Genomic DNA, 23,980 nt, shown 5'->3' on the forward strand with positions numbered 1-23,980 from the left:
TGGCGCGTACCCGCTCGCGGTGTGAAGCGCGTGTCCGCGCTATTCTCGCACATGTAGGGAACTTGTGAATTAACCTGCAACATGTCAGCTGTTTGGAAATTCTTTAGCGTGTGTGCAGAAGATAACAAGTTTGCAATATGCAACACCTGCAAGGAAAAAGTAGGGCGTGGAGGGACGACACCAAAAACCTAAATCACATTTCTTTAGTTGATATTGGATGTGAAAAGAAGGAAATGGTTCTAACATTGCACTTTAGATGTGTGTGAATTTCCCACACCAGGAGTAATTTATATAGTTCTATTTTATAGTGATCCATTATCTGTTAAAAAAAATGTTCTATGTTCTGTGCAAAATGTTCTATTAAAGAAAAGATAGAAAATAAATATTTGTGTGTGCTGTAAAGTGGTTAGAAAAAATGAAATCGGTATCGGCTAAAATCGGTATCGGCTGGCCTAACTCAAAGAAAATCGGAAATCGTAATCGGCCTGGAAAAATTGTAATCGGTGCATCTCTATTAGTTACTTTGTTTACTTAGTTATTTTTGTAAACAAAAAGTATCGGATCGGGACTCTGTGTCGGCAGTTATTCATTATTAAAAAATCGGATCAGATCTGGGGTCAAAAAAGCTGCTCGAGACATCCCTAGTTTTAACATCTGTGCTGAGTGATCCAATCACAAGTACGCGTGCTCACACCTGCCAGTAGAATGTGTCTCCAGATGCACCTTGTTAAAGAGCCCCTATTAGGCTACATTCACACCGCAAGTCTTAATGCTTAATTCAGATTTTTTGCTCAGATCTGATTTTTTGTGTGACTGTTCACATTACCTTTTAAAATGTGGCCTATATCAGATTCCAGTGTGAACTGTTTGCAGTTTCGAACTGACCCGCATGCGCAAAAGACCAACAACAATGACATCAGATGCAGCACGCTGTTGCACTAAAGTTAGGGAGGTTATGGAGGAAGTAAGCATTTTCTCTTTTATTTCAAAATTTTGTGTAATGGCAGCCGTAACATTAATGAGCAGGTGCTGATGAGGAGAAGAATGAAGAGAAAGAGAGCCAAATTGGCTATTTCACTCTTCGGAGTTTCAGGCTCCTCTTCGCCTGCTTCGTAGCTATCCAGCAGCTCCAACGGCTGACAGCTGGGTTTATCACCCAAAACACGGCTAAGCTTGTTATAAAATGGGCAGGTGATGCGACCATGACCGATTATTGGTTATTGGAATCATTCGTTTCTTTAAATTTAGCTTTAACACCTTACTTTGACACTGCAGTCATGTTCTCCTGTGTCCCCGTTCTTCCATTTCGTTTGCAATTTTTTCAAAAACGGAGCGGTTACGGTATGATCCCTCTAGTTTTGATTAAATTGAAGTATCTCCCCATACACTAATTAGGTCTAACACCTCAATCTCCCTCCGTTGACTTGCTCCATCACTGTTCTCCATTTTGTAGGCCTAGTCAAGTTTTTAATGTTACTGTCTGTGTCTAGGGCTAACTCCCGCCTGCACATAACTGTGACAAATGTCGATGTAGATTGACGTCAAAGTTGCATCAAATCCGCCTTGGATGTTCACACTGCGGCCGCATTGAAAAAAATCAGACCTGGGTCTGATTCAGGACCACATATGGAAGTGGTCTAAATCCGTTTTGAAAAAATCTGATCTGGGCAAGATTTGAGTGTTCACACTACTTCTGAAGAAGTCTGACCTGGTCACTAGACCCCAAAAAAAAAGCAGATTTGCGCCTCTTTTGCCTGCCATCTGAACGTAGCCTTATACTCCTTTTCAGCATCACACTGTACTCTTGGAGTCAACTAGACAAGGTTTACATGCTTTGATGTTCAAAAAACATATTATGTTTCTCATACTGCCCCTCTTCCAAAACATTACTACTGACCCACCCGTGGTAAATCATTACATGTTGTTTAGCCAAACTTTGTTCAAACTAGAGGTCGACCGATATGGGTTTTCTCTGGCCGATGCCGATCTTTAGAAATCAGGGTCAGCCGATGGCCGATTAATGCTGCCGATTTATTTTGGCCGATATTTGGCCGATATGTGCTTGTTTTTAATCCGCTATTTGAAAGATAAAATGTAACACTAATATACACAGAATTTCTCAACAAAAACATTTATTGAACACTTCACCAATCTACACTTGTATACTTCAATTAAAAATGTATAATGTAAAAACATACTGTATATTGTATAAATAATGTATGAAAAATATATTAAATAAACGAAACAGGTAAGAAGAAAATAAACTTTGTCAAATAAACCTTTCAATGAAAAAATAAAGTTTAGTGCACTTAGCAGCATTTATTAAACTTCTGAGAATACAAATCTGCAGGCTTCACAGAAAGTGACATGTTCTTATTAATCTCAACACTATTTCCTCCTAACTCCTGTTGAATCACATCAGACTAGGGCTCTCTAAAGTCAGTTCTTGTTCACCTTGTTTGTTAGATCATTGCTCATTTGTTGAAGTGTTTTATCTGTGTTTTGGGGATCCTACTGTTACATGTCCTGTTGACCTCATTAGGATCTTATCTGAGCACATTTCTGTCATTCAAACAACTCTGAGTTGTAATTTAAAACTCGTCCAGCCAATTTAATAAAATTATTATTTTATTCGTGCTCGAGTCCATAGATGCAGTTAATGGATACAGGCACGGAGAACTGAAGGCTCTGTTAGCAACGATTAGCTCCGTTAGCGGTTAGCTCCGATAGCGGTTAGCTCCAGTTAGCTCCGTTATAGGAGTGGATGAGACTGTCACGGACAGGGGTAACAACCAGACTCTGATAAATGACATTCGGGGAGCTTCCACAGCGGTGTGGCCACGGCGTTTTGTACGGTTCTATTAGTACAGTTAATCCCAAGGCAAGAACACCAGCAACATGCTACTGCTAACGGTAGCGTCTGAACCTGAAGTGACTGTGCGAGAGGGGCTGGAGGCAGCTGGTCTGGGTGCGCTGTAAAAAATGTCGCCTATTCATGTTTTTAACACTAGGCTGCCCGCAGATGCGCCTGCCAATAGGCATCGGCTTGATATACTGGGATATTGGCCAATGCCGATTATGTAAAAAAATGCCAAAAATCGGTCAACCTCTAATTCAAACCCACAGAACTTTATTTTAAATTCTGCTGGAGATCACAAAGTTTACATAGAAAGACATGCAGCAAAGGGCCGCAGGTTGGAACTGAACCCTGGGCCGCTGCGGTAAGGACTGAGCCTTGGTACATGGGGCAGACGCTCTACCAGGTGAGCTACCAGGGTGCCCCTAGAATGTTTCCATTTGATGGAATGATGCAGCTAAAAACATGCAAACTTGGGGTTAAATATTCAATATAAATATTCAATGTGGAGGTGCAACGATTAGTTGATTAATCAGTCAATCAATAGAAAATTACATTTTTAAAATCAATTTACCATTTAAGTAATTGTTTAAGGATAAAATTGCAAAAGATTCACTGGTATGATGTTCTCCGATGTGAATATTTACAGCTTTTGTGTGTCTTATAGTAAATTACGTATCTTTTGGGTTTGGGCCCAACTGTTGGTCAGACATTTGAAATCTCTAGGAACTATTCATTATTTGCTGACATTTTTATAATCTATGATTTACAAACAATCTGTCCTATTTCACTCATTGTTGACTTCATATAGCTTCAATAAAGATCTGGAACAAGCAGATAATGAAAATACAGTTCATGTAATTCTGTCAGACAGCATAAAATAACCTTTAAGCTTAAGATAAAATATACGGGTAGTATTGGATTTTAAGAGGCTAAAACACCCAAAAGGCAATGGCTAATTAAGATAAATATTTCAGCATCCTGAATTTGCTATATTGATGTAATTGAGAAAACTATAATATTCTCTCCAGATGACTTTACAATATGAATATTTTTGCAGTGCTCTCTACCAGAAAATGTGTTAAAGTTACCTTACACCTCCATGGTGTAATAGGGTCTGGGGACTCCTCTGACTTACATAAAACAAAGAGCTCATTCTTAAATGCTGCAGGTCGAGCACCACTGTCCACGGCCACAACCCCTCAGCTCAGGAGAGGTGGCAGACTGAATAAGGACTCCACTGAGAGACACTAACCAAGTGTAGAAATTCCCTGTGAAATTAATTACAGAAGCAGTGATCACAAAATAAATCTGTCTGGGAGAAAAAAAAAGACTTTTTAAATGCTGTTGTTTGGTTGTCTTAGACACTCCCCTCCCCAAGGTGTCAGAATTTCTATTCAGACTCACAGTTTGAAGTCTCTTTTTTCCAGGGCTTATTATTGAAATTCATTAATAATAAAACTGAATAAAAAAGCCAAACCAATTCCAAATTAACAACACCTCGAACAAACAAACCAAACAAAAAAGAGGGCAAAAAACTAAGAGCTTAGTGAGAAGTTGGATTGGCTGTCTGGCAGGAGACTGCAGGGTAAATATTGTCTGAGCCTGAGAGTGCTTGTGTGTGTGTGTGTGTGTGTGTGTGTGTGTGTGTGTGTGTGTGTGTGTGTGTGTGTGTGTGTGTGTGTGTGTGTGTGTGTGTGTGTGTCTGAGGGAGAGTCAACAAGTAGCCGTGTGCGTGTTTGGCCTGAGGTAGTTGACAGATGACCCTGCTGCCACCTACACACTAACACCACTCATACACAGGATTACAGATCAGGCCGTTCACAGCCGTCTGGCTGGCTGGCTGGCCTCTGCTGCAGGCTAACTGTTACATACACAGAGACGCAGACAGCTACTCAAGTCTCTGACACGCGGACTCAGACCTTTCCCAGATGGCAAGTCCATGTATAGTGCTACTATATACTGCTATGTGTGCATCAAAAGAACCAGGAGGATAATAATAATTCTATTATGATACAATATTCTAAGATCATTATTTCATACAAGGGTCTTCCAGTCCTTTCTTTAGAGAGACACATTTAAAAGTTTTTTCTTCATAGTAATGGCTGGGTCTGACTTGAAATTTGTTGATACTAGTGCCAATATTATATCTGAGTTTTGGTACCAATAAAGACAATTTTCAGATGCCTTACAACAAGAAATGTAAATGTCTTGATACAGAACCATTTTTCGTTTGGTCAAAAATGCCAATGTTCTTAATTAAATCTTAAGACTCAAATTTAAGACTTTCTAAGACCTTTTTAAGACTATCATGAATTAAATTTAAGACCTATATAACGACATCAAAAACGCAACAAAAAAATGTCAGATGTCATAGTCGGGAAACATCATCTAAAACAATTCTCCAGTTACCTCATTTCCATTATAGGACTGGTGTCTAGTCACCCTGTGGAGGACCCAGAGTAGGGTTGGGTATGGTTTCGTTTTTTTCCGATACCGGTCCTAAAACAATACTTTGTCTGTGTTGTTTCCCCGACAACTCTGAAACCACCACCAGTGTCTATGGTGCAGCTACTCTGTGTCTTAACTCAGACTGTTGGACGTCCCAGTGTGAAATACTGCCACACTTTACACCGTTTAGCTTTCAGCATTTAACCATATTCAAGCAGCTACTGGCTAACGGTAGGCTAACGTTACCTGCTGCAGCGATGCTTCTGTTGCCTCTGATGTGCATTTTAGAGCACCAGAGAGCAGCACAGGCATTTAAGTGGCACCACCAAAATGAGGCACCTAAATCCAAGTTCCTATTCGGCCCGGTAGATACATATCGGCACCTAGTTTCAGTACCCAACCCACAGCACCTCCGCTCTGTTGGCTCTGATCCAAAATCGACACAGAGGTCGCTTACGGACTTGCGGAGCTGCTGTCTTGGTCTCACCTAGGGAGTGTGGAGGAGTGCTGGGGCCGGGGCTGGAGCCGCCAGATACTAGGCAAAACTGGCTGATGGCTTTCGTTAGCTGGAGACCCTTCACAGCAGTTAGATGTTTTATCACTTTCTGCATGAGACTCCAGCGCCCATATACCCAACGTTCACAGTTTAATTGCTTTCTCGCTCACATAACAAGCAGTAGGCTTCAAATACGTTGTAAGCAACTGGCTTTTTGCCCTAAATTCAGTTTTTTTAAGCCAAGTATGGCTAAACTTCTACATCCACATACCTAAAGAATAAAATCCTTTTTATGTCTGTGGTACAAATCGAAAGAGACTCACAGTAAAGCTGATTGGCTGCAATTTAAGTTGCATGTTGTCTCATTTGTAGTCGTTATAAAGAGAATTATATCTGCACTAGCGAAAGAAAGAACTACAACACCACATAATAAAAAATAAAAAAAAACATTCTAAAGCGCTGCGAGAGCATTTCAATGAGTATTAGAGGTAGCATTACATGGAGGTAGGAAAATTAAGACCTGTTTAAATTTATTTAAGACCTAGACACAATACTTTAAGACTTACATTTTGATTTTGAAATGTCAGACTTTTTAAGACCTGCAGAAACCCTGTCTAAAGACAAGCAACCATATAATTGCATTAATCTCTAAATCCACTTTTTCTTTTTTCTTGAATTGCATTTTGTTGTTTGAAAGGTGCTATATAAATAAAGTTTGATTGATTGATTGATTGATTGATTTAAGAACTTTGCCAAAAATAAGAGTAATAAATTGGCAACGGTTTGATTTAAATCAAGTAAACAGGACATAAATCTAACCAGACTTTAAATGTCAGCTTTCTGTACTTGACAGTTGTTTGTAGGGCTGAGCGATATATCGATATTAACAATTATATCGATATATTTTTAAACGTGATATGGAATTAGACCACATCGCATATATCAATATAGTTCAAATTTGCGCTGTGATCCTTGCTCCAAGCAAGCTGCTGACCCGGCGGAGCTCTCTGCACTGCTCCCCGCGCCCCGCCCCTTCTCTTTCATGCACAGAGGGGGGAGGGGCAGGAACAGACACTCTTCAACAAACATGGAGGAAGCAACAGCATCTGCGGAGCGTGCGGAGGAGGAATTGGTTAGTAAAAGAAAAAGCAGTGGCTCAGTAATTTGGAGATTCATAGTATCAGATGAGCAACAAAATCACGTTATATGTAGCGGTGCCATAAACAAGTTACAGCCAGGGGTGGAAGCACTACAAATCTTTTTCACTACCTAAAACAATGGCAAACTGCGCGCTGCAGAAGCCCCAGCCGCAAGCCATCGACAACCCGAAAAAGCTCCAGCCCCGAAACAAAGCTCACTGCAAACTTAATTTTCCCGCAGTGTGCCTTATGAAAAGAAAAGTGACAAGTGGTGTAGCTACTATAATGGTGTCACGGACTAGTGCTGAAAACTACTCGACAAAAGTCTGGAGTTGACGGAAATATGCGTGGTCAAGCCCCGGCTGTGAACAGTTTCATTTCCTATAAGATTTTCACAATAAAAGTCCTCCGTTATTTTGGTATTTCAATGTTTTCTATTATGAAGCAGCAAAATCCGGAAATGTTGGGGATTCATTAGCAGTAATGTAACGTGACTCCTATAAGCATTGTGCATTGTTACTTAGCTGTTGCATTTTTTGACAAAAGCTGTCCAATCCGTTACAAGGAATGTTTTACAATCCACCCGTCACTGTGGCTGGTATACAAGGCAAAGTCACCCGCCACTTTGAAAAAATAACCGCCATTGGCTGGTGGCGGGTGCTAATTTCCCACCCTGTACATGTCATATTTGGCTTTGACTTTGACTGAACATTTGCTCTCACTTTGCGGAAAAAATATCGGGATATATGTCGTATATCGATATTCAGCCTAAATATATCGGGATATGACTTTTGGTCCATATCGCCCAGCCCTAGTTGTTTGTACTTGTGCTATAGACACATTTCGGTCATATGTATTGAGTTTTGATATTCATTTTTTTTCCAGGCAAAAAAGACAAAAATTAAGAAGTTACTAAGTTAAGAAGGTACTTGTCACACAACAAAAAGTGCTTATTTTTTTATTCAATTACTTGCGGATGACTACTACCTGACTTAATTATATAACTTCTTGCAAGCAAAAAAAAGAAATTTTGAAGTTACTACACTACATTAAAAAAGTTAATTGTATTTTCTAGTTTTTAATCCTTGTTTTTCAGGTTATTTTCCTGATTGCTGGCACAGTTTCACTTTGTTTAAGAATCTTCTGGAATCCATAATACAAAACAAACCACTGTACAGCGATAAAGATAACGTCTCTTGATTAAAAAGAGAAAGGGGTTGCATTAGGTACAAGTGAACTGACCTCACACAGTCATGGCATTTCCCCACTTGTTTAAGAAAGACAGTAATCATAGGTGTGATTGGCAAAGGACAAAAAAGCAGGAAAATATACACCGCACCCATGACGCTGCGACAAACATGCTTTTGGCATTTTTTTAAGTTTTTGTCAAAAAAGCTTTCAAAGTTGTCTTTATTCATGGTCAATAAACCGATTTTGTATGACATTATACCTCATTTTTTAGGTAAAAAAGCTGAAATTATGAATTATTTTGACTAACAAGTGGATCACAGACTGGTGTATGTTAAAGTTTAATCAGGATACTGTTTTAAAACCATTTCAAACTTTTTTTTTTTCAAATGCTATAAAATTGAATGAAACACCAAAAATTCAATGAAAGTAATCATTAATATTACTTGCATAGAATGTTGTACGGAACCCATAAAACAAATTTGACCCGAGGACAACACCAGGGTTAAAAGTCCATATGCCTGGAGGATACTCCGAAACATGTATTTACCACTTCAAAATGTTTTATGTTGGAACATGAAGACGCTGGCGTGAATATCGCCCTTCACAAAAAAATTAAGAAATTAATATTTTGTTGTGTTTTCTAGTAAATTAAGTACCCTAAGTTTTAGATTAGGTGTTGATAATTCTCAACACCTTTCTACCCCCCCCACTTATCAACTCTGGACTCTGTGCTGCTGCCAGTCTGTGTGACATACGTTACTCACCATCGATCGACTGTTAGCTTCAGCTGGGTAACGTTAGCTGTCAACCTCCCGACTAACGGTTAACACTAGCTAGTGATCTAGCGAGGATTAGCCCTTCAGACCACAGTGGACTTCAGTGGACTTTCCATCCAAACTCCCGACTGGACCTTTGTCTACCACAACTGCCGGACTCTTTCAAATACACATACTCCCTGTCTCCGCCGATCACTTGGTAGCGTTGGTCAGCTGTCAGCTTACGCCAGCTAGCTTCTGTTAGCTTCCACTGACTGACGGCTCGCCCAGCACATCTGTTCGCTGTAGAGCTCTTTTAACCATGTTTCCCGGCTCAACACTAAGTTAGTGTGGGCCACTACCTCTCTGCACTGCCGAAAATGGTGCTCCTAAAATATTCCTCACTGCAACTTCTCAATGTCATCTGCTACGTCACTTCAGCTTGCATTGCCAACCAAATAAAAATATTGTCCCGTTGTCGGCTTCAGCTAAGAAGATAGTTCGCCACCGCATGTCCAAAATTCTTAGTCAGATAACCTTCCGCAACGATTGCAGGCTCTTTGGTAGAGCTCTGCTTTAAATGAAGTTACATCGTGACAAATTAATGGACTACTTGCGGAGTGATATGAAGACATGAATCAGAGGCACAAAAAACTTTGACAGCAGTGACCGGTCATTATGTTTACCAACCAGTTTTTGCTCCTCCAGATGATATTATTAATCTAGACAGGATACCGTTTGATTTTTCAATGTATCTGTCACTTCTACAACAGGTACAAAGCAGCAATAGTGGTTATTTCTGCTATACTGATGACAAAATAAACGCTTTTGGTGCCCACAGCTCTCCAGCGGCAGGTGGCGCAAGTAGCACGAGTAATGCAATTAAACTGCAATGATTTCAATATGATCTCGCAATCAAACTCACACGATCAAACTCTGGCAATCAACTCACAAGATCAAAGCAATGTAAATGTTTGCTCTGCCTCAATGTCAACGCACCATTAAGTGTTGAAAATGTTTGCAGATGACCTGCCTATGGTGTCACACTGCATGGACTATAGCTTTACACAGAAATCTAACTTTCTATAAAATTTGATTTGCAGTTAGATGAATGATAGTTCTTATCACTGTGGGTTAAAAATGTTAACAGAAAAAAAGTATTTTCTGGGACTGCTTGGTTTAAGCTAAAGAATGTGCACAAATACAGCTTTTATGCTTTTATGATGCTGTGCTGTTTGACCTCAGGACTTTATAATACCATACCTGTGATTTGAGATAACTGTACTACACAATGAATCCAAGCACAGCAACAACAATCCCAGTGTGTAAGCATGGGGTTCGATTCCTGGCCGTGACACACTGTCTGCACTGTGATCCCTCTATGTTCGTAGTCCCTTTCAATTTTCCTCCTCGTCTGACTAAAGAGGAAACACCAGTGAGACCGCCTGCTTCGCTTTAAAAAAAAAAAGGCAGACTGTAGCTCTTTTCTTCAGCCAGAGAAATCATCAAAGCATGAGCTACATTATTCAGCCTTGCCGAGTCTGCATGACAACACAGCCGACAAACAAGAGCTCTTTTCAAACCAGACGGCCACTACAGTAGGACACAGCTATTTCAAACCACTTGTGAACTGAGCTCCCTCCAACTAGTGAGATGTTCAGATGACCAGAAATACATAAAAAATACCAGGCCAGCATTTATTTAGTACCAAACACAGTTGCATGCATAATCGTTAATATACTTCGCTGTTAAATACGCTGCAAGTATCAATCAACTTTGTTTTGCAGCTCTGCTTGTCTGCTCAGTTTGGAAGTTTTAGGCAGTTATACTGGATTGTGTCTGTGAATGCACCAGTTCATGCCTTACTATGTGTTTTTCCTGGCTGGCAACACGATGATGCCACAGAAAACAAATGGTAGAACACCAGTCCGTCTGCCGGACAAACACACAAACACACACACACACTTCTTGGTTACAATGTGGCGGCAGCGCAACCATGCTCAGCTGCCAAATCTACATCTAATATCCTGCATTCACCTCACTTTGCCCAGGCCTGGCCTCGGCCCTGGTGGAAATTACACATCACTGTAACTCTGTCCATCCGTCTGTAGCTTGTCTGTCTGTCAATATGTCTGCCTGTCTAGCTTGGGATGTGTCTATCTACATCTCTGTCGGTACTTGTCCAGCTATCTGGTTATAAATCTACTTGCATGTCTGCTAGGTGCATCCTCTTGTTATTTGTCTTCTTCTGTCTGTCTGCAGATCTGTCAGACTGGATACATACACTGTCTGGCTGTCCTCTGCATTTCTACCTGTCTGTCTGACTGTCTGTCTGTCTGTCTCTGGTTCAGTCATAAGAGGAACATCTGCAGTGGATCTAGCAGGCAGCAGTGTTAGGGCAGAGCTGATAATGATAGTTTCTCTCTGGGCTGCTTAGAAGGCAGACAGACATAACATACCATTCCAGCGTTTCCTGTCTATGCTGACAGGCAAACTATTTAACCCTCTGTGGTGATCCATCAGCGCATATGCACAGCCCAGCAGGCCTATAAGGCTAAATCTTCAAGTTTAAATATAAAACCAACCCCTATGGCAGAAAACGTCCATGAAATGTAAAGCAGATAACTTAAAGTAAGAAGAAACAGTAAAGGACAACTCACAATAGAAGATTTCTCGTTAAAAGCAACTACAGTAAATCTTTATTACATATCAAGAGCTAAAATATAAATATGTAAAATACTAATGCTATACGAATATGACATGTTTTTCCACTGTAAGCTAACTGTTGAGTAGGCTACTAACGTTACAGCATGTCTATGTAATGTTGATGGCTACTAAAAGCTTAGCAATAACATAAAGTTTGATATAACCAAAACACTATAAACTCAATATTGTATGGTACAAACTTTAAGTCAAATAAAGACAATGCAATATATTATAAACACCAGTAAGTACTCTAAGGTCGCCATAAAGTTTTTATTAGACATAGCCTACTGTAAGTCCCTATAGAAGTATTATCGCCTACTATAAAGAACATCAGTGTGAGAGTCGAGGTCGATAGCGAGTTAACAGCAGAATTGGTGGACCGTCTTGATTTAATACTTTGTCTGATTTGTTGTTTTTCTGGAGAGTACACATACAACGGAGAGGGCACTGAAGTCTCTTGGTAGATTTTTTACCGTGAGGAGAAACGCAACAAATGTTACTCACATATCTCCATTCCCTGTGGCTGGGAAGCAGAGCAGTTGCAGGAGCAGGTGACATTGGAGTTGCCGGAACCGCCAGGGGCCGTTAGGTTTTGCATGGGGCTGGGCAGACCGGGACACCGCTCCGGGGAGAGAGCCGCCGCCACCGTCGGGGCCCCACGACTGGAAAAAAAAAAAAAAAAAAAAAAAAAACTTCCAGTCAGCGGCAGCAGGGTCCGCCGCTACGAGTAACTCCCGACAGTTTCGCACTTATTTTCCACGGTTTTTCTCACGCCATATTTGTCTCGGAGCGGCTCAGATAGTAAATTACAAGGAGATTTGGGGGCGAGCCATTGCCCGTGGCTAACGCATTGTATGTTTTCCCGTTCCTTCCTCCGCCGCTCAGAGCAGCCTGTCCTTCCTCTACTAGAGCAGAGCACACACAGCAGGCTCATGCCCACGCCTCGCCCACAAACTGACAGACTGCCACTCCGTCCAATCAGAGGGCTCCAGAGGAGAAACAGACAAGGGAAAACAGACGTGTTGCCTTCAGGAGCTGACTGAAATACCACGATTCTAAGCCAAAAATATAATAAAATGCCATTCTCTCAGACTTCACTGTCACTTACAATGACACGTTTCAGGGAGTGTGTAGGCTCAGCACATTATCTGACTCAACGACATTATATGTTCATAATTTGCAATAATGCAAATTAGAGATAAAATGTCTTACTTAAACACTTATACTTGTGATAAGTAGCCTACTTTTTTAAATAAGTAAAAGATAATCTTTGTTTATGCAGGGACCCCTGTTTCAGTCATGCTTGGTGTCGTGCTGTGTGGTATCAGTATTTAATATTCATGAACACCCTTGCATATATTAGCTGCAGAATGCATTAATTGACTATTGTGATGCCTGATTATTCATAAATATTACAATTTATACAGCTGAGAGTGCTGCACCTTTTATTACCACCTGTTTAGCAGACTACTATCTTAATAGTTGCTTTAAGCAGCAAAAATACTGAAATGAATACTGGATAACACCATGGTTTGGAGTTATCTACTTTAATTTATCATTTTAACTGTCATGCAGAATAAATGATGGCATTTGAATTGTACAGTTAAGCAGTTCACCAAAGTAAAACTACTGTACACATATTTCTCACCAAAAGGACCTAAATGTGGCCTACATATTCACAACTAGAATACAGAGCTGTGCGAGGAGGACATGAAGGCAGCAACAGAGTAGGAATGGGGCAGGGGTTATGTGTGTGTGTGTGTGTGTGTGTGTGTGGGGGGGGGGGTCTGGGTTGCAGCCCCCACCCCCACCCGCTGACCTGACTCAGAAAGCTAGCAGACGGCCGGGTCGTGGTTATGGCTGAAGAGGAGGAAGAGGGGGGAGGCAGGGCCAGGACTAGTCGGTCTGGTGTGTTCTTTGGGGAGGGTGGGGAGAGTGCTTCGAGTTTCTCTCCCTTGTTACGGTGAACCGCAGCCAGTGGAGACAGCTCTTTGAAGGGGCTAACCTTGAGGTGACCCGCTGCGCCAGTCTTGTGGTTCAGGGGCACATGTGCAGCAGAGAAGACCCCCACCCTCCCCATCCTCCTCTCCAGCCCAAATATCCCCTCTGAATCTAACAAACAGTGCAACCCCCTGAACCAACGCACAGACATAAACACACTCTAGCACAGGACTACCTGCAGCCTATAAATAAACTAGCCTGTTCAAATTAAAGAGATTCTGAAAGCCACTCTTGACCAGCAGTGTAGGGAGTAACGCATTATAAAAGTAACGCAATTACAGTAGGCTAATGTATTCCTTTTTGCTGTAACGCAGTAATATAACGCATTACTGAGGTCGACCGATATGGGTTTTCTCTGGCCGATGCCGATCTTTAGAAATCAGGGTCAACCGATGGCCGATTAATGCTGCCGATTTATTTTGGCCGATATTTGGCCGATATGTGCTTGTTTTTAATCCGCTATTTGAAAGATAAAATGTAACACTAATATACACAGAATTTCTCAACAAAAACATTTATTGAACACTTCACCAATCTACACTTGTATACTTCAATTAAAAATGTATAATGTAAAAACATACTGTATATTGTATAAATAATGTATGAAAAATATATTAAATAAACGAAACAGGTAAGAAGAAAATAAACTTTGTCAAATAAACCTTTCAATGAAAAAATAAAGTTTAGTGCACTTAGCAGCATTTATTAAACTTCTGAGAATACAAATCTGCAGGCTTCACAGAAAGTGACATGTTCTTATTAATCTCAACACTATTTCCTCCTAACTCCTGTTGAATCACATCAGACTAGGGCTCTCTAAAGTCAGTTCTTGTTCACCTTGTTTGTTAGATCATTGCTCATTTGTTGAAGTGTTTTATCTGTGTTTTGGGGATCCTACTGTTACATGTCCTGTTGACCTCATTAGGATCTTATCTGAGCACATTTCTGTCATTCAAACAACTCTGAGTTGTAATTTAAAACTCGTCCAGCCAATTTAATAAAATTAAGGGTTTTATTCATGCTCAAGTCCATAGATGCAGTTAATGGATACAGGCATGGAGAACTGAAGGCTCTGTTAGCAACGATTAGCAACGATTAGCAACGATTAGCTCCGTTAGCGGTTAGCTCCGTTAGCGGTTAGCTCCAGTTAGCTCCGTTATAGGAGTGGATGAGACTGCCACGGACAGGGGTAACAACCAGACTCTGATAAATGACATTCGGGGAGCTTCCACAGCGGTGTGGCCACGGTGTTTTGTACGGTTTTATTAGTACAGTTAATCCCAAGGCAAGAACACCAGCAACATGCTACTGCTAACGGTAGCGTCTGAACCTGAAGTGACTGTGCGAGACACACTGCGCAAGAATTCACGAGGGGAGGGGCTGGAGGCAGCTGGTCTGGGTGCCTATTCATGTTTTTAACACTAGGCTGCCTGCAGATGCGACTGCTTATTAATCGGCTTGATATACTGGGATATTGGCCGATGTTGATTATGTAAAAAAATTTCAAAAATCGGCCGATTAATAGGCCGGCCGATTAATCGGTCGACCTCTATTACTAATTCAATTTCTGTAATATTATACTCGTTACAATCTCAGTAAAGCAAGTTACAACGCATTTTAACGCAACATTTAGTGGTGTTTTGTTTTTTTAAGAATTCACCAACACCGCGAAACATTTCTTCACAGGAAAAAAAAGCCGTGAGTGTTATATCCTGTTGCTGTATTCGATGATTGAGATGACTGCAGAGACAGATACATTTGCGAGATGGACATTATTTTCAGGAGTAGCGTTGAAGCGAGCTGTCCCGTCACTGTTCCCATGGTCAGAGCCAGAACCAACGACGGTACAGACAACATCTGTGTCCCAACAGGTGACGGTACTTCAGCAGACAGCAGTGTGTCCGAGCTGCTGACAGATATAAACATGTTGGGAATTAATGTTTAGGCTTGCTGCATGTAAATATCATTGCATTTTATCAGCCGTGGAAAGTAACTATGCCGTACTTCAATAGAACTGTATGGTACTTTTAATTGAGTATTTTCATTTTCTCCTACTTGCCTATTGTACGTTTTACTTCTCTATTTTTATAGCTTTAGTTAATTTGCATATGCATCTTAATTATACAAAATATTATAAATAATCAATGATGTATTAACGTGGATAAAGATGAGACTTTATTGATCCAGTGGTGAAATTCACAAGCTACCTGCCAAGTCAAACTTCCGCTGTTATTTTGGTGAAAGTAACTCAAAAGTAATGCAAAAGTAGTGTAAAGCATTACAATTCAGAGACAGTAATATTGTAATTTAACTAATTACTCTCAAATGACAGTAACTAGTAATCTATAATGTATTACATTTTGGAAGTAGCTTGCCCAACACTGTTGACCAGCAGGTTCCCAGTCTCTCATCTGGGGACCATAAGAGGTCATTGAAGAGTTTTTAGGTGGCCCTCCAAGGTATAGTTAGATTTTTACTTAATCTGTGCAGTGGACAAAGAGTAAATAATACAGGGATGACTGTTCTGATCAGAGGCATGCTTTCCTGCAGTCCACTTCTGCAGCAAATCATGAAAGTAAAAAAAACAAAAAACTCCTGATCTATGGGAGAAAATCTCATCACATTGACTGAAACGGTTTAGGAAATACCTGCCCTGGAGGAGAGGAAACACCAGTAACCAAAGACAATAAAATGGACCTCTGTGAAAGAAAATAAGTAAACGTTAAAATCAAAGACCTTCAATAGATGTTGTGCATTAAGTGCCACATCACTAGCCAAGTTCTATATCCAATCATGCAAAAATGTTTTCTTTAATGGCTTCCACACTCCTCCATGAGCGAACTGACACTTATGAAAGCGAAGAAAAAATAGTTGCATGACCCTGACACAATTTACAAATGCCTGGCTGCTGTCAGCAACAAATTGAGATTCTGCTGTCTTGAAAACTAAAGCAGCATTATCACTTGAGACACTGAGAGTTTTTTCTGCCTTGATGTGAGGTCATTCTAATGTCCTTACATAAAACACACTCCAGACATGCATGCACACCCCAGACAAGCTCTCATATACAGACAGACTTAGACACACATCAATTCTCGCTTTTGCAACCCACCTCTCTCCACTCACAAACACCCCACCACCACCACCAAATAACACTTACACACACTCAGACACATGCACAGTCTGTCTGGAGCGTCAATTTAGTCCCCCGGGGAGCACGCAGGGTGACACCACTAACAGGCCGGACCAGACTAGACAGCCAGCAGACAGATAAATACTAGGCACGGCTGAATACCTAATGCACTCTAGTCTAGCAGCTCGCCTACCATCCCCCATGACTGCAGTCTGCAAACACACACACACACACACACACACACACACACACACACACACACACACACACACACACACACACACACACACACACACTGCACGCATAGCATCTCTGTGTCTCTCGGGAAACATCTGTCTCATCTTGTATTTGAGGAATACTAACCTTAGGTTGATAGGTTTATCATGCTCTGCACATGTGTATGAGTCTATTTAAGGAACTTTGCATATGGCTCTCCTGCTTACATATGGGTTTAATGCTTATTCAGGAGTTCACTCTGTGTTACTGTTGCTGTTTTGTGACCATTTGATTCAAAGCATGGCATGTTCATGTTGTGTCTAAAATATCTAAAAATATATCTTTTTTATATTAAATGCAGGCAGGAAAGGAAACACCACCACCATGTGTCTGCACACAACCATACCGATGACATTACCACTCCACACTTGAAGCCATGATAAGCCTGTTATTGTGTGTATCACATATTTAAAGACAAAGTTAAAAAGGTTTAATGTATGTTTTTCACCATATAGATGACTAAGAAAGATTAAAAGAAAAAACTTTCACTCACGTAGTTTCTTATCAGCAACATATGCTTAAAAGTTTAGTTGAGATTTTGTTTGTGATGAGACCATAGACGCATCAGGTATGTGATCAGGCTGATACTGAAAAAAATAGCACAGTAAAGGCCTTAGTGGAAGATAGTTCCATCCCTCCCCTCTCTAAAAAAAACAAACCCTTTTCTCCAGAGCAACCTCTTTGTCTGAACTTGTGTGGTGCTGAGAGAGACACACTACTTCATAGCGCCATCTTGTGGCTCAGCTTGGAAAAGCTTTGTTTTATGCCTCATCCCAAACATTGACTGAAAAAACTTTTCCACTTCTCTGGTGTCTGCTTCAGTCCCCTTATGTCTCTTCTTAGTCACTCCATTACTTGTGAAACCAAAGCCGTCTCCCGGGCACAGGTTTAAGCTTTGAATCAATTACGAGTTGTCTTCATCAGAAACTACAATCGTACATGGAGGAGGTCTCAGGGAAAATGAGAGTCCCAGCCTACAGCTTATATAGAGAAGTGCTCTGTTCTTGCAAAGAGACAGCAAGGCTGAGAGTATTTCTAAATTCATACTGAGCAGAAATGCCATGTGAATCATAGTGTGCAGTTTGAAAAGGAACGCACATACAAAGCTAAATATAGCAATTTTCTTGTTCTTGTTTTCTTTGATCTGGGGCTGTTTTATGGTTTGGGCTTAGCCCCTTAAATCCAGTCCAGGAAATCTTAATGCAGCAGCATACAATCATATATGTTCTTATCTGAAGTTCAGTTTACTTGTCAGGAGAAGTCCAAGTCAGATTGTTAAAAACAGTTGTATGATGTCTTGTGTGGCTAGTGAGGACACTTTCCAAAGTTTGAAAAATTAACCCTAATGATGTCATCAGGCTTGGGCTTAAAACTAAACATCTTTAACAGAAACCATACATTACAAACTATAGCATTTAGAAGGCAGGGAGGGTTTAGTAAAAGACACTGTTGAGTTGCATTATGGAAAATGTTGACTTGACCCAAAATAACTAACTAACTAACTAACTAACTGTGTGGTTCAATTGAACTCAGGTGTGTTTGCCTATTTAGTTTGGTTTGTTTTGGCTGGTGTGAAAGCTGTCAATCGAGCTCTGTTGCAGTCCAAATAACCGAACTGAGACCACCTAAAAAGGAGGGTCTCAGTCTCAGAATCAGAATCAGAAAGGAGTTTATTGCCACAGTAGTTATCCTATGTGGAATTTTCCTTGAGAACTGGTGCATACATACACAAACAAACCCTTGTGTTGTCTTCCCTTCAACCTTGAAGCGTTTTAAATTTTTAAATTTTTCTTCTACACATTTCCAGCGCTTATTTCTACATACCATATTTTCTGATATAAAACTAAAATTTTAAACGGGTCAATGTGACCCGAAGTCAACACAAGGTTAAACATTAATAAGAATAAACAATAAATACAGTATCAGAGAGAAATACATACAAAATAGCTGTAATTTAAGCACTGTGTGCAATGGGCCAACCTGATCTCACAGAATTCCGTGAAATGAACAGGGCCCCTTAACTCAAAATCTGTGGCAGTTTCACAGAATCACCAAACATCAATCCATGATGGGCCCACGGAAGAATTCCATGAAATGAACACGGAGCGCCGAAAATTCTGTGATGGGCCCTCGGAAGAATTCCGTTAAATAAACATGGCCCCTTAAGTTAAGGAAAAGGTCATGGGTGGGCTTACGGTTCCGTGACACGCGGGAAGAACAGGACGGTTGGGTTCAGGAAAAGGTCATGGGTGGGCTTACGCTTCCTTGACACGCGAGAAGAACGGGGCGGTTGGGTTCAGGAAAAGGTTGTGGGTGGGCGTATGGTTTCGTGACACGCGAGAAGAATGGGACAGAAAAGAAGAAAGCGACTTTAGGAAACGTGACATGTGGGACATGAACCCCGGTCTCCTGGGTGAAAGTCCTGTGTTTGACCCATCCACCACCCCAACCAACCTCCTTATGTGGAATTTCGGCCTTACGTAGTACTTGCTACCGTAGTCGCTCTTAATGCTACGTCATCTTCTCATTGACTTTACATTGGCATTGTTTTCCATGGTGGCCACATGGAAAACTTTACACATTCCACGTAATGCACTGTTAACAGTTTGTGATCATTTGATGTAATTCTGTGAGACCATGCTGAATGGGCAGATGTACAGGGTGGAGTCCAATCAAGGGAGATAGAACGAAGGAACAGTCATTACTTATCACATACGTTATTGGTGCAAAGCCTGTAGCATTCTACATTTGATTGTAATTGAGCATCTTTGTTATCAATAACTAACCAACCATCAAACTTTGAATGCTATTTGATAATATTCAGCAGGGCTAACGTTAGCCAGCTCTATCCATAATGTTTCCTATTGTTGTCAGGAGGTGGCGCTAATCCCCAAATTGTATATGCCTCAATGAATCTGACCTCTATCACTTACTGGTCTGCTACTTGTTACTTTGTTAGTCAAATAAAGTTAGAATTTGCACAAAAAACCCTCTAAGTAAAAAATAATCCTGGTGAAACGTAAAGGACACAGACAGGAAGCTGTGGTGTTGGTGAGTGATAGCAAATGTTATGTTACAGCTTCTCTAGCTTAATCAGAACTGCCCCATTTTATTACGTATCATGATGTAGTAGCTACCTTGGCCATAACAGGGGCTTGACTTAAGCTATATGCAGCTGCTGAACAGAGCCATGATCTGTTTGGAGACCAATTACAAGGAAAAGAAACATGCACATTTTAAACATTAGTCAACATCACGTAATGTGTTTCATTTTATTTTGTGGAAGCATTTTTGACTCAAAGGTGAAACAACACAGATATGGTGGGTTATAGTGAGACTTGCAATTCAGTTTAAATACATGGTTCTACGTTTTGTCAGGGCTGAAGTTCACCCCGGTTAAGGTGTATACATGCACGAATACCCCGGTTACTAAATGAGTTATCTAGGTCTGTTAACTAGGGTAGGATAACTCTTTTTGCCGGGGTAAGTTTTTTACATGGCGTTTGAGAAACCGGGGTATTGCCTTAACCCAAATATAATCAGGTTTTTAAATGCACCAGGGTCTGATTGGACGAAGAAATGAAATGAAGAAAGAGTAATTCGTCATTAGAATTTTGCTTGTTCCCAAACTTTAATAGAACCAAAGTTTGGGATCAAAGCAAAATTCTACAGAACAGACCTAGATAACTCATTCAGTAACCGGGGTATTCGTGCATGTATACACTTAAGCTTAGGGCCGCGTTCAGCACCGACAAAACGTAGGAAACCATTTATTTAAACTGAAACAGGGGTGTGTTGAACACCCTGCTATGTGCACAAGCTTACTGCCTTTTAATTACCACAAGTTTACATACACATTGCTACTAATTGGCAGGCCCAAACAAAATCTGCTGATATATTTTGCTGAAAATCTGCAGCGTCCGCAGATTCCATGTGGCCTTGCTGATTGGGTATCGCCTGTGACACAGCCACTAAATGAGAGACACACCCACCCAACGAGAGAAAACATACCTCAAAGCCTGTTGCACACCGTTCCAAGGAAACACGTCGTTCAACATGGAAACCGTAGCAAAATGGTGCACACAGTTTTGAAATTGAACATGCCCCAGGTTACATGTCTGCACATGCTCCGTAGGTTCTATCTGCCCCTCCCCACTCTGCTGCAGTGGTTTTTGATCAGGAAATAATCCGTCAGCGCTGTGGAGATACAAACCGTTGCTATGATACAACAAAACAGCATTGCCTGGATCAGCAGTGGAAGCACAAAGCCTACATCTGCTTCAGTCTCGGACAGCAGCGGAATCCAGGAGATGACTAAATAGATTGTCCAGGTGTCAACGCTGTGTCTTGGCGAAGAAGTGGAGGAACTAACGTTAGTTAGCTAGCTTGTTACAGACAGCACTGGTTACAGATAATAAGCCAAACAAAGTTGTCATTAATCTGGCGAGAGCATTGTGCTTTCCTACGCTGTGACAAAAGTATGTGAATGAAACATTAAGTTGATAAATTCTACTAATTTAGTGGGCCAACTGGCTAGTTAGCTAACCTTTTTGCTTGAGGGCTCAGTTTTTAAGTTTAGTACCAATGATGCAGAGGGAGATACAGTAATTATATTAAGTTTTATGGTACAGTATAGGGGCCTTTAGATAACACACTTGACTGTCCTTCTGTTACAGATGTGAACTAACCACGGACAGTTATCTCATTCAGTGACTCAGCAGTGCTTCGCTGCAGTTAATTGCAGTGCGCAGCTGCAGAATGAATAACACTGCATATTTAGCGTTATGTTTGGAATAAAAAAAAAATCTGCCCTGATGGGAGTTCCCATTAGCCTGGTGCCTTGCACATGAGGTGCAAGGCAACGCCTGCACACTGATGCCAAACCAAATGATTTATTTGAAGGGCAACTATAGCATTTTCAGGATAATACTTGCATTTTGTGTTTGTACTAGAACATATTTACATGCTTTAATGTTAAAAAACTTTATTTTTTTCATACTGCCCATGGCTGCTGCACCTGTATTCACCCTCTGTATGAGACGCTCTGTAGGATTGCCTGTCTCTTTAAGCCCCCCTCCTGAAAAAGTCCAGTCTGCTCTGATTGGCCAGAGTGTTTCCTGGAATCTGCGCTCTGCTCTGCAGCCTCTGCTGTTGTTTCACTTGTAAATAAAATAAATATTGGCTTTTAAACCAAATACCACATAACCAGTAATGTTTCAGGAGTAATGTGACCCAGAATTGGGGAGAATTTAACAACACAAGCAGCCAAGATGACTTTGTAGATATGACAGAAAATACGGAAAAGTATAATATGTCCACTTTAAGCAGACAATGTTTCATCCATTCCTCATGGTTTCCTTCTCACTGTTTGAATCTGTATTCCAATTTGTCTGCCTGTTTCTCATAGTCTGCTTGGTTATTGCATATTTGTTGAATACAACCAAATTTGCTAATAGGGAGGCTTTTTTAAAAAGTGGAGTGGGTGAAACGATTCATAGTGTAGGAAAGAGAATTTATGTGTGTCCTTTGGTCATCAGTGCTCTGTCCTCCTGTTTTACAAGAATAAAAAAACTATATAGTTTGCTTTTTTATTAACTTTAGCTCTTAGTAAGTCAAGAGAGAAATTATTTTGTGTGCTCGGACGAGGTATAAATATGTGAAAAAATGCTTTAATGTGTTGTACTACACAATAACATTATCGTGTGAGTGTAAAAATCAATAAAGACTAAAAAACTAATTTGTTATGCATCATGGCTGATTGTGAACTTTCAATGTTTCCATTGAATGGGAGCAAATCCCTGCAGCCAGATGTAGAAATGTTTAATAAACATTAAGCACGAGAAATAACCTACAACACTTTGAATCTACACAATGCACTTAAAGCCAGTGGATAAACTCCAGTAAAACTGTTTCTATCCGGCATCGCTAATGCATGTTTATCCCAAAAAAATCTCCTGTGGGTGCAGCCTCTATCATGGGACCTGTGTGAAGAAAGTAATTGCGCATGACGATGATCCATTTTGAGTCTGACATAACCATTTTCAGTAGGACTAATAACTCAAAACACCCCGTGACTTCTATGTGCAGTCAGTATTACTGAAAGCAATTCCAAATGTCTGAACAAAAGATGGATATGACTCAGCCTTTATACCAAGGCTGAATGGGATTCATGAATTAACTGCAATGCATCTCACCAGCTGACAAAGCTGGAGAACGAGAGAAAGAGCTTGGCGTCTTCAGCGGAGCACTAAGTAACAGAAAGGCCACTCAAGACAGTCAGATTGCAGAGCAGAGAGTTGCGTTAAATAAATGTCATACCACATTATATCTGCTGTATGTTGCCCTTGTCTCAGCTGCATTGCCGTGTCATATCCTGTCCACACAGGTGCACCAGCTGTGTGGTTTCCAACCCTTGTCACTTCTTCTTACACATACACACACACCTCGCTTCCACCCCTGTCATTTTAAAAAACCACCCCTCCCTACCTCTCTTACTGCAGCAGACACCACTGCAATGACACCACAGCACATACTGAAAAAATGTGTATTTAAGAGACAGAGAGAAAAAGAGAAAAAGAAAGGAAGATGGCAGACAGATAGTGTGTGTGTCTAAGTTTGGGTTTAAATAAGAGAAAGAGATTAAATAAGACCGATCAAGAAAGAGATAGACAGAGCCTGAGGTAGAGGATACTTGACTGAGTGAATGAATACACGAAGAGAAGACAAGAGAAGAAGAAATGAGGAGAGAAGAGAAAAAAAGAAAGAAGAGCAGAGAGGAGAAAAAAATGAGAAGGAAAGAAGAGGAAATAGAGTGAAAGCAAAAGCAAGTGAGTCAGGGAGAGGGACACAGCCAGTAGATAATCAGCAGGTATTGAGCTCTTTTCACCCCTGCGGTAGGGCCCTGCTGAGCATTGTAATGGGCTGTCTGCCCAGTTGAGGCGATGAGCTCATGTCTGGCTTTAATGCCAATCTCCT

General features: G+C 40.8%; 2 long non-coding RNA genes across 2 annotated transcripts; both read left to right on the plus strand.

The window, feature by feature from the left end:
- The first annotated feature begins 7,630 nt into the window (after positions 1 to 7,630).
- Positions 7,631 to 11,288, plus strand: LOC118493804. The gene is made up of 3 exons (XR_004895820.1): positions 7,631 to 7,760; positions 9,383 to 9,388; positions 11,278 to 11,288. It is a non-coding gene; the product is annotated as an uncharacterized LOC118493804 (long non-coding RNA).
- Positions 11,289 to 19,082: 7,794 nt separating this feature from the next.
- LOC118493801 lies at positions 19,083 to 19,481 on the plus strand. Its single transcript, XR_004895817.1, has 3 exons — positions 19,083 to 19,183; positions 19,248 to 19,311; positions 19,365 to 19,481. It is a non-coding gene; the product is annotated as an uncharacterized LOC118493801 (long non-coding RNA).
- Positions 19,482 to 23,980: the final 4,499 nt, after the last annotated feature.

This window comes from Sander lucioperca, chromosome 19 (genome assembly GCF_008315115.2).
Source record: "Sander lucioperca isolate FBNREF2018 chromosome 19, SLUC_FBN_1.2, whole genome shotgun sequence".
NCBI classification, from domain to species: domain Eukaryota; kingdom Metazoa; phylum Chordata; class Actinopteri; order Perciformes; family Percidae; genus Sander; species Sander lucioperca.